Genomic DNA, 12,737 nt, shown 5'->3' with positions numbered 1-12,737 from the left:
ATTCTATTCTATTCTATTCTATTCTATCCTGTCCTATCCTAATCTATTCTATTCTATTCTATTTACAGACAGTCCTCTAGGTTGTATAGCTCTGGTGTACAAGTTGCCGTACAGTGGTCACTTGTGGTTGCTGTGAGCCTGAACACTATGACACTGAATTGTCAAATGCATTAATGGTTGGTTACCCAATGTGGACAGAGAGTGGGGTGGAGCTCCCTGATTAAAACAAGCTTGGAAGCAGGAGTGGCATCCACTTCCATGATAGCTTGCCTCCAGAAACCCTATGAACCTAGAGAGAGGATGAAAGGTACCCAAGCGTTGAGGACTCTCCTTCACAGGGTTGCTATGAGTTGCCTGCGACTCGACGGCACTTAACAACAACAATATATATATAATATAGGAGTACCTGTAATAATGAGGAGGACCTGAAGCCTTTGCTGTGAAAGGTCAGGGACTACAGTCTTCAGTATGGATTAATTGTCAACATCAAGAAAACAAAGATTCTCACCACTGGGCCGATTGCAGCATCAGGATGGATGGTGAAGAGATTGGGATTGCTCACAATTTTAGTTTGCTTGACTCCACAATCAACACTCATTGCGATGGGAAAGTCTGCTGTTAGAGACCTCTCTAAGGTACTAAAGCACAACGATGTCAGTCTGGAGACTAAGGTGCACCTGATACATGTCATGGTTTTTACAATCACTTGCTATGCATCAAAGAGTTGGACAATGACTAGGGATGATAGAAGGAGATTGATGCCTTTGAGCTCTGTTATTGGAGAAGAGTATTGAATATACCACGGACTGCTAAAAAAAATGAACAGGTTTGTCCTAGAGAGAGTGAAGCCAGGCTGTTCCTTGGAGACAAGAATTTTGAAACTTCCTCTGACATACTTTGGACATGTTGCAAGGAGGGATGTCATGTTAGGGAAGGTGGAGGGACAGTGCAGGAGAGGAAGCCCTTGATAAGATGGATTGATTCATTTATTGGGGTAATGGGGGTAGGTGTGTGAGAGCCAGTGAGATTTGCAAGGGATAGAGCAGGGTTTAGGGCTGTTGTACTTAGGGTCACTATGAGTTTCAGGTGACTCAATGGCACATAACAACAACAACAACAACATATATATAAATGTATATATAAATAAGTGGGTGTATGTATATAAATAAATGTGTATATATAAATGTATGTATGTGTGTGTGTATATATATATATACACACACACCTTTGTGAGAAGAAGGGCGCCAGTATGGACAAGGGATTGAGGAAGGAAGGTCACAATATAACCGTGTTAGGAAAAGTCTGTATAATCTAGTCCATCGATGATAGGCAAATATTAAATACATTGATACTTTAAATTATTTCAAAAGAGACATGGTCCTGTCAAATATCTAGAATTCCATGTGCCTTTTTAATGGAGTAACGTGAGAATGGTAGCAGAGGGTGGGGAAAAGGTTGAAGAGCCTCTTGGGAGTCTTGAATCCTTATGAATAAGAATTTGGGTTTTATTCTGTAATTTTGGAGCCAGCTAACCTTTTCTTCAAAGTATAATAGATATTGTTGAGTTTTTAGACCATAAAATCTCTATTGGAAGCATATTCTGCTGCTGTGGCATAAAAGAAGCTGTAGATAGCTCCCTGACTAGTGGTGACTATGTTTTAATACAACTCTACTGGCCACTCCTTTAGTTAATGGGGGTAAATTCAAAGCTTTCCAGCAATAAGTGTTTCAGGAAATATGACCTTGTAGCAATATGTTAGTTATAAGTGGAGTATAAGAAGACCAACTAGAAAACTTTCATTTTTTATCATTATTGTTATACTAGTTTATTTAAAAAAAATCGAATATGTTGTTTTCTGGAACAGATTCTTCCAATTTCCCTCACTCATCAAATTGTACAACCCCATGATTAATCCCCCTCCTCCTGCACCACCTCATCCCTCTGCTTCCCCTTTGGATCCTTATACTCATTCTACAGTAATGATTTTATACAATATTTGTCCTTGTGAGACAGAGTTAGTTCACTCAGCATAATGCTCTTCTGTCCCTCCCAAGTTAGGTAATAATTTACAAAATCATTGCTCCTGCATGCTGCGTAGTAATCCATTGTATGAATGTACCATAATTTCTCGATCCATTTGTTCATGGTTGGATATCTGGTCTGTTTCCATGTTCTTTTGATAAAAAGAAAGGTTGAAGTATGGGTAGGAATGTTATTGTTGTTAATTGCCATAGAGTTGAGCACAAACCATAGTGATCTTATGAACAAAAGGCCTTCAGCCTTTTTCTAACTATGGCCATTTATAAATGTTCATAGAGCTTCTAGAGGCATTTTGTTTTAGGAATTATTGATACAAATTTTAAAATTTGGAAGAGACAAATGAAAATGTTGCTATAAATAAAATATTGATGTTCATGAGATGACCAAATGTCAAAGATGAGGGGAAGAATCAACAACATACCTAAAAAGACAGGGCATGTTCCTAAGGAAGGCTACTTCTTAGAACAAGGCCCCAAATTAGAAAGGTGGAAAGTTAGTGAAAGAGAGGAAGACCTTCAATGAGATGAACTGACATGGTGTCTGTAGCAAGGGACTCAAGTATGCCATGGAGATTAGCACAGGTTAGGACAAGGCTTAGACCTGTTGTTCACAGGGTCTCTATGAGTCATACTAAGTTTGATGGTGTCTAATGCCATTTATCAATAAGCTGGGTGATGATCACTTTTAAAATACAAGTCAAATGACAATGGATGAACCTGAGAACAGTTGAAGGAACAGGGACTCTAACTATAAAGGAAGCTAATAGGCCAGGTTAATGATCAGTGCTTGATTTTTAGTGGAAGATAATGTCACTTTCTCTGGAGAACAGCATTGTTAATTTTTAGTCACTCTACATGTCTGAGGGGAACTATGATGGCTACTTTTACCTCTGCATTCCTTCCCTTTTATTTTGGCTTCTTGACAGTCAGGAAAGATGTGTATCAGGGTCATATGTTTTGGCCATAACTATTCATTATGGTTGTTGTTGTTGTCACTGTTGTGTACCGTAGAGTTGGAACCAACCCATAGCTGACAGATTTTCAGAGGCAGTTAATCACATAGGAAGAGATTGTCTACCCTTCTCCCACAGAACAGCTGGTGGCCTCCAACTACAGGCCTTTGGAATTTCAGCATAGCTTCTTGCCACTAGGCCACCTGAATAAATAATTCAACAAACTGGACTCCATGAAGAAGAAGGTGGCACCAGGATTGGAGGAAGGCTTATCAAAACCTGCACTATGCAAATAACCTAGCTTTACTTGTTGAAAGTGAGGAGGAATTGAAGCTCTTCTTGGAGAAGATTAAAGACTATAACCTTTAATATGGATTACATCTCAATAGAAAAAAGACAAAAATCCTCACCAGTGAACTGTTAAGCCACATCAGGAAAGATACAGAAAAGATTGCAATTGCCAGCAATTTCATCTTACATGGACCCATAATCAGCACTCTTGCTAGCAATCTAACACTGACTAACATTACTTGAAAGTGTCTAGCATGGTTTACAGGGAGCTCTGGTGTCTTGGTGGTGAAGTGTTGTTCTCCTAGCCCAAATGCATATGGTTTGGATCCACCAGATGCTCCCCAGGAGAGAGACAGGTTAAATGATCTGATGAAAACTGCCTCAGAAAACTCACTGGAGGGTCAGCTGTGAGTTGGTTATGACTCAATAGCACATAACAACATAACCATAGTTTACAACAGAGAGTATGAATATGTGTGTTACATAGATAGTGATCAAAAGAAACAGAGGACAATGAAGGAAGAGATAAAACGAAAAACTCATTTCCATATAGTCAGAACCAACTTGACTGACCCTCCCTCCATCTTTTGGGAGGTTATAATTGCTCCTCTTTTGTTATTGCTGTTGTTAGATACCATTGAGCTGACTATTACAGTGACCCAATGATCAGCTCTGAACCTTGCCTTATCCACGCTATCCTCACAATCTCTGTCATGTTCCAGTCAACTATGGCAGTCACTGCGTCAATCCGTCTCACTGAGAATCTTCTCGCTCTGATCTTCTGCCTCTCCCTGTATGCCGCCTCTCTCCGAGGACTGGTTCCTCCTCAAAACATTCTCAAAGTGAGTGAGATGAAGTTTCGCCATTCTTGCTTCCAGGGAGTAAGCTAGTTTGACTTTAACAAAAATAAAATAGCAACTAGCTTCCTCTCCAAAACCCTCCACAAGCTATCACTGAACCTATTCAGCTGTGTCACACTCAGCTTCTCTGTATATTCTCCTCATTCGTGCTATCAAACATAGAAGTTTCTTCAGAGCACAAGGATGTTGTCTTACTTTCCCATTTGTTGCTGCTGCTAGATGCTATCAAGTCTACTATCACTCATAATGACCCTGTGAACAGCAGATCTGAACCCTTTCCTATCCTGTACCGTCCTCACACTTACTTCTAATAACCAATTGCAGCCATCACCATGTCGATCCATGAGGTCGAGTATCTCCTCCTTTGTCAACCATCTACCTTTCCAACTATCATGTCCTCTCTAAGGAATAAACCCTCTTAGCAACATACCTGAAGTATGTGAGGCAAAGCCTTACAAAGAGCACTCTGGCCATACCTTCTCCAAGACATATTTTTTTTGGTTGTTATTCTTTCTGCAGTCCATGGGATGTTCAGCACTCTTCTCCAACACCATAGCTCAAAGGAATCAGTTCTTCTGTCATCTTATTCATTGTCCAGCTTTCAGATGAATAGCAAGTGATCAGAAAGACCAGGGCCTGAATCAGACACACCTTAGTCCTTAAACTGACATCACTATGCTCCCATAATTTGGAGAAATCCCTAATTGCAGTTTTCACAGTGCAACATGCTTCCTGATTTCCTGACTGCTGGTACCAAGGATGTTAACTGTGGATCCAAGTAGGATGAAGTTGTTGACAGTTTCCATCTTTTCTCTGTTCATCATGATGTTGGATGTTGGTCCTGTGGTAAGAATCTTTATTTTCTTGAGGTTGAGATGCAATCCGTGTTGAAGGCTGCATTCCTTCATCTGCTACAAGTGCTTCCAGTCCTCTTCAGTTTCAGCAAGTTAAGTTGTGTCCTCTGCATAAAGCGGACTTGATCTGTTTCCCATTTAGAGGATCCATTTAGTTTCTTCCAAAACGATACCCATCTTCCCATTTCACTTTCTTACTAGGTTTGGAGCAATAATTCCTCTTCACTTTTAATTCCATCTTCACTGATGATATTCTTTACCTCTATCACACACTTTGTGTGCCTTCAATGGGTATTTTGTCTCCCAAATTGAGCACAGAGTACAAAGAGCAGACAACATAATTCATCCCTCCACCCACCCTTGATCGTGATGCTGGGCATAGAATATAAAACTTAATATTTCTTCAAAGAGTGAATGAAGTAATGAAAGACTGTGTGCATAAATGTCTTAGCTTAAGATTAATTTTTTCCTGTTGGAAGGTGTTTATATCTTAAACGTTATTTGTTTGAGGCTGGTAGGACACATCATTTGTTACTTACCTGTAAGTCATCTTACCAAGTCTCATTAGTCTACTGATTTGTCACCATACTTTAAAGGTTGCTCAGTTTAAAAACCATTAAACTTTTTAGTGTAAGAATAACCTGTCCTCAACCTCTTTAATAAAGGTTTGATAACAATTTCTTCCACTTTATGTATAAATAATTGCATGACATACTTCAAGGGGAAGAAAAGAAGTGTGTACTGACACAGGCCCACATAATTACCACTAGCTCTTATTTATATTTACTGATCGCTCACCCTTCAGCCCTAGAAACCATCTCACCAACTATACAGGTATTTAAAGTGATGGAAAAAATAGCCAGTCTTTGAACAATAAAATGTCATCCCATTGTCTGTTTTTATAACTTTAAGGGTGTGTATTGGAATTTTTTTCTCACTTTGCAGTTATATGATGATAGATAATACAAAGCTCATGTCTTTCTACGGATTCAGTTGAAAAATTTTTTCCTCCCCATCCCCAGCAGAGTTTCTCTCATCCAGTACTTGATAGGTACGGTCTTCTGTTCAGAAACATTAAGGTTTACATGAAAAACAATTGTCTCTCCTATTGGTTAAAAAAAAAATCGTGATTTTAGCACATGGTTAATTATTAGCCATGTGGTCCATAATGTCAAATGCAGATTTAAAACACTTGCTGAGAATGTGAATAGCTTCACGTTTAGCTGAAACAAGCTGCCAAGTCTCTTATTAGATAGCTGGAGGCAGATGCAAAAGATTTTGGTCTGACCCTTTTAGTCTATTTCACTGTAACTGAATCATTTAATCAGGTTTTAGAAAACTCTAGCTTATAGTGCAGTGAAATGTTAAGCACATCTTGCTCATTAGAAACAAATGAAAAACTCGTCAGCCTTGAGACTCAGCCATTTATATTAAATATCTATATAAAGTGTTACCAGAGATATTGAGCCTGGGCTGCTCTATTCTCTGATTCAGTCTATTTAAAAGATTTTCAAAATATATAGTCTATTTCATACCACTAACATTTCCACGGCACAAACGAATAAAACAACCAATGAATGCCTTTGAAATCAAAGAAAAGAAATTAAAAAACCATATTTTACTTTATCAGCTACTTAAGAATCCAATTTATCTTTTAATTTTGAATTTTGTTGGTGCTATTCTCTAAAGAAATTTAATTGTACAGCAGAATAGGGTGTGCTATTGCTTCCTATTTGGTCAAAATAAGGATTTTTTTTTTTACATTTAGATATTTATAATATAGTTAAGATTCACCTGACACACAATTTATTGCTGACAATTAGAATTTAATTAGACACTGAAAGAAAACTATTTTTTGAGAAAAGACATAATCATATGTTAAGAGTTGTATCTCCATCACCCAGAAGAGTGAGGAACTCATTACTCTTGTCCATTAAATATTTTATAGATAATATGTACTTTCATGCCTAGTTAATCAGAAGATTGAGTCAGAATCAACTCCTAGCTGATCCTCCCACGGGTTTTCAGAAGTAGTAAATAGCATAGGATAAGACTATTTTTTCCTTGTAGACCTGCTGGTAGATTTGAACTGCATGACTTTGAGTTGGTAGTGTAACTCCTTGTCCATTAGACCACCAGAACTCCTTAATCATAAGGTAGTGGTGGTTGTTATCATTGTTATGTGCTGTCGAGTATGACTCACAGCGTACCCTATGAACAACAGGTCTGGACCCTGTCCTGACCAATACCATCTTCATCATTTCTGAGACTCCTGAGCCCATTGTTACAGTCACTGTGTCAATCCATCTCGTTGAGGGTCTTCCTCTTCTTTGCTTAATATCTACTCTTGGCAACCAGAGGAAAATTGGCTGTTTTTTTCCGAAGTAGATCACAGAGTCTTTATTTTCCCTAGGTGCTGTTGGGTGGATTCAAGCAGTCCATCTGTTAGCAAGGAGCTTATTGCTTAACATTTTAAGCCATGCAGGAAATCTTCTAAAGAGGGTTGCATGGAAAAGTGTTCTCTTAAGATAATGCCAAAGCATTTGTACTTTGGAATGAAGTCTGAAACAAGAAAAATAGTGCTTAACTGAATATTCTGATGGGACGTCAGCAGTCAGTCCTGTTCAATGAACATGAATTGATAACGTCCTATACTAGGAATACAGACTTCCGACATGTACTCTTTATCGCAATACTCTGCCGCTGGACAGCTCCAAGAGACTGAGGGGAAGATGGAAGTCTGATGCAAATTCATTCAGTCATGTACTCATCCACTCCATCAATCACACAAACATTCACTAGAAAGTAGAAATACTGTTCTCAGAGAAACCCAGATGTCAGGAAAATAGACATCACCACGTTCACAGTGGATATAACTGCATGAGTAGAATCTTTTAAATACCACGAATGTTGCTTGGAATAAGGAAGAAAGGGGTATATTTATCAAATATTTGTAAGATCTAATATATAGAAGTTTAATAAAAAGGGCCATTTGAATGGTTTTAAGGGTTTACCAGGCAGAGGAGGAATCAATTTTTTTTTTTTTTAATTTCTACTAGTTTATCTACAAAACTTGAATACATTGTTTTCAAGAACAAATTCTTTCAATTTCCCTCACCACTCCGCCCCCATCAAATTGTACAACCCAATGATTAATCCCCCCTCCCCCTGCACATCCTCATCCCTCTGCTTCCAACCTCTCCCACCCCTCTTGGACCCTTCTACTCATTCTACAATCATGGTTTTATACAATATTTGTCCTTGTGGGACTGAGTTATTTCACTCAGCATAATGTTCTCCAGCCCTTTTCAGGTTTGGTAATAATTTACAAAATCATTGCTCCTGTGTGCTGCATAGTACTCCATTGTGGGAATGTACCATCATTTCTCAATCTATTCATTTGTGGTTGGACATTTAGGCTATTTCCATGGAACTAAATTTTTGAGCAAAGACATTGCTGTGTCTGGAATAACATTGGTGTAAAAAAGTCAGAGATAAAAAAGAGGAAGTTACTTGAAATAAGAGGAACTGAAATGTGTGAATGAACACCTGAGTGTTTGCATGCTTGTCAGAGGATTTATCAGAGATGAACCCAAAGGCAAGAGCAGAAACGTAAGTGTGTGTGTGTGTGTGTGTACACATGAACACGTATGCATGAACATGCATGCTAGCTCATGTGAATGATTTTCTTGCCAAAAATCTTGTACTTCCTTTGGAGGGAATGTGAAGTTTGTGAAAAGTTTACAGGAGTTGGAGAATTTATTTTTCACTTTTATTTATTTTTCACTAATTTTGAAGACAGTGTTCTGGGGTGGGGGGAGAGACTGTAGTCCTGGTGGAGTGTTTGTTGTTATGTGCCATTAAGTTGCCTGCAACTCAGAGCAACTCTATGTACAACAGACCTAAATCCTGCTTTATCCTGTACCAATCTCATTGTCTCTGACATACCTACCCCATTATTCCAGTCACTGAATCAATCATCTCCTCGAGGGTCTTCCTCTCCTGAGCTGTCTCTCCAACCTCCCAAACATGATGTCCCTCTCCGAGGATGGGTCCCTTCTTGCAACATGTCCAGAGTATGTCATACAAAGATTCAGAAACCTTGCCTCCAAGGAACAACCTTGTTTAACTCTCTCTAGGATGAACCTGTTCGATCTCTTAGCAGTCCACGGTATATTCAATACTCTTCTCCAACACCACAGCCCAAAGCATCAATTCTCCTTCTATCCCTAGTCATTGTCCAGCTCTCTGATGCATAGCAAGTGATTGCAAAGACCATTCCCTGGACCAGGCGCATCCTAGACTCCAGAATGACATCATTGCTCCTCAGTACTTTGTACCTCTGGTCTCTGACAGCAGACTTTCCCAATGCAATGTGTCTTGTAATTTCCCAGCTGCCGGTTCCAGGAGTGTTGATTGTGGAGCTAAGCAAACTAAAGTTGTTAACAATCTCAATCTCTTCATAATCAATCTTCTTCTCAATCTATCATGATGCTGCCAATTGGCCCAGTGGTGATAATCTTTGTTTTCTTAATATTGAGCTTCCAATCCATATTGAAGGCTGCAGTCCTAGACCTCCTGCAGCAAGCGCTTCAGGTCCTCCTCAGTTTCAGCAAGCAAGGTTATGTCATCTTCATAATGCATATTGTTGATGAGTCTTCCTCCAATCCTGATGCCACATTTATCCTCTTAGAGCCCAGCCTCCTGGATAATCTGTTCTGCATATAGATTGAAAAGGTATGGAGATAGGACTTATCCCTGGCATACACCCTTCCTAATGTTCATACCTCTCAGGAGATTAGAATCCAGAATTGACTCCTCAAGAGAAAGACGGATCATCTCCTGCCTTGGGATTTACAGCCTTGGGAGCGTCAGATATGCGTCAGTTCTGGCCAGATGGCGGAGGGAGATATTTTAAGTAGCATAGTTACACAGAGATTAAAGCATTTGAATGCTAATGGAAAAATTGGTGTTTGGAATCTAAATGGGAACCAATTCATACCTGAACTCCATGGGTTTCTGGAGGCTATAAATTATACAGGAGGAGAATGTACTTCCGTTTTTTCCCCCCAGAAAGTCACTGGTGGATGCACCTTTGGTAAAATGGTAATAATAATGGAATTTAACACAAAGAATTTGGTGCAGATTGAATATTGTGACTGTACCCACATCTAACAATGAGAAGCTTGCTCTTATATTTACGTCCATGGCCTCTCCCAATTTATGTTTTAAATCCTTTTTCAAATTTTGCAGACAAACACTGAATGAAGAAGAATAACAGAAGCCCAAAAATATAATGAAATCTAGAAATAATTACATGTCGAGATAGCATTAAAAACATTTCTTATATATGAATTGTGAGGTGGGGGAGAGTCCCATTGGATCTTATTTAAAGATAGCTTACAATATGTGTTGCTGTAAATTACAATAACATTTCATTTTCTCCCACAAGTCTCAATAGAAACTTAATTTACCCAATATCAAATTAGATTTTGTCGTATGATTTTGCAACCACAGAAGCCTTTTCATACACTTTAAAGATTTTTGATCATAAGAGAGCAATTTCAGGATGAGTCAAATGCCTGAATGCTGAGAAAGCATCATGCCAGCTGTCTCCATAGAGAAGACAAAAGTGCAAAGGAAAAGATGTTATCCTGTGAAATGAAAGCTCTGCTTTGCTTTCAGCTTCTGCAAAGAACATCTTAGACCTCAGGGAGTCTTGGAAGTTTTTGAAATGAGCATTTCTGCAAAGCCTAAACAAGCATCTTAGAATGTCAATCTGTTGTCCTGCATCCTCGAGAGAGAAACTAGTTACCGTTGAGTCAACTCCAAATCCTGATGACTCCATACGGATTAGAGTAGAATTTACTCCCAAAGGTTTCCATTGGTTGAGTTAAATAGGCATATTAGCCAATTGCATCACTCAAAAACTTTGGAATTTATTGGTACTTTTTCATTGCCACTGGAACAAACTTACTAGCTTTAAACAACAGGAATATATGCTCTTAGCATTCAGAGACTAGATGTTTGAACTGATTCTTACAGAAGCTAATATAAAAGTATCTTCAGGGGGATTTCCCTCTGGAAGTTCATGAGATATTCTATTCTTTGATGCTTCCTTTTCCTTGTAGCTGCCAGAATTCTTTGGCTTTTGGACACATCAGGCCAATCCTCACTTCTGCTGTTACATTGACTTCTACTCTCTTCTTTAGTTCAATTTCCCACTGTTTTCTCTTTCAAGAACTCTTACTGTTAACGTTCACTAAGGATTTAGATAACCCAGTGTAACACCTCCTTCTCAATGTCAGTTGTTGAGTCTCACCCTCAGAGTCCTTTTTGCTATATGGAGTAACATTTACAAGTTTAGAGATGAGGGAATATAGAGTGTGTGTAGACATTATCAACCATCTATAAGGGTTGCCAGGAAATATGAGCAATTTGGAATGAACGTCAGCTATAAAATGCTGAATGGCAACTTGGAACACTCAGCGTATCAGCTTCCAAAAGCCTTCATCATCCTGTTTTTCCTGGACCCCCTCCTGTCACCATGCCCAAAGTATGTGAAATGAAGCTTTGAAATCTTTGCCTCCAGGGAGCAACTTGGTTTCACCCTCTTCAGGACCCTTGTTTGTCCTCTTGGCAATCTGTGGTATGCTCAACACTCTTCTTTAGCCCTACAACTCAAAGGCATCAATTCTTCTACTGTCATCCTTAGTCATTGTCCAGCTCTCTGAAGCATAGTAAAAAAATTTGCAAAAATCATGGCTTAGATCAGGCACACCTTAGTCTCTTGACATGTTTCTTTTTCATTGTCTAGCTCTTAGATGCATAACAAGTGATTGGAAAGACCATGACCTGAATCAGACACACCTTAGTCCTTAAACTGACATCATTACTCCTCAATAATTTGGAGAGGTCCCTAACTGCAGACTTTCCCAGTGCCATATGTCTCCAGATTTTCTCACTGCTAATACCAACGATGTTAATTTTAAGTCCAAGTAAGATGAAATTGCTGACAGCTTCAATCTTTTCTCCATCTATCATTATGTTACCTATCAGTCCAGTGGGAAGTTTGTTTTCTTGACATAAGATTCAATCCATATTGAAGGCTGCATTCTTTCATCTTATGCAACGAATGTTTCAAATCCTCCTTACTTTAAGCAAGCAGGAGTGTGTCCTCCGCATAATGCAGGTTATTGATGAGTCTCCTGGGGGCAGCATGGGGGGGGGAAGAGAAGACACAAATAATTTGATTAAGAAATGATGCAAATGACATCACAGCAGACCCAAATGAAATTAAATGTGTGATATTGGAGTATTATAAAAAGCTATGCCCTGATAAATTTGAAAGCCTAGAAAAAATGGATAAATTCACTGAAACTCATGCCCTACTCAGATTGATGCAGATCTGCCCCATTTTAGTTCTTCCAAGGCCCACACTACTTGTGAGTTATGGAGTTAAACTTTCACATTCCATTTATTCCAGCTGGGCTGTGCCTTTTCTTTCATCAGCTCTGCTACCATTTTTTATACAGTGATCTTTACTTTCATATTTAAATCCAGTTTTCTTTAATTTAAATTTTGCTGAAAACAGCCATATTGCCATGACTGTAAATGAAGGTAGATGAACATTGATGGTGTCAGTTCCCAGCTGTTCTTAAGTTAAATAATTACTGCTCACTCCCCTGTATCTCTGTTCAAAATACCTACACGATTCAATTAGACACACAGAGCACTTT

The sequence above is a fragment of the Elephantulus edwardii genome, unplaced genomic scaffold, assembly GCF_000299155.1.
Source record: "Elephantulus edwardii isolate Elephantulus edwardi_28Jun2011 unplaced genomic scaffold, EleEdw1.0 scaffold00179, whole genome shotgun sequence".
NCBI lineage: Eukaryota > Metazoa > Chordata > Mammalia > Macroscelidea > Macroscelididae > Elephantulus > Elephantulus edwardii.
This window is presented reverse-complemented; position numbering follows the sequence as displayed.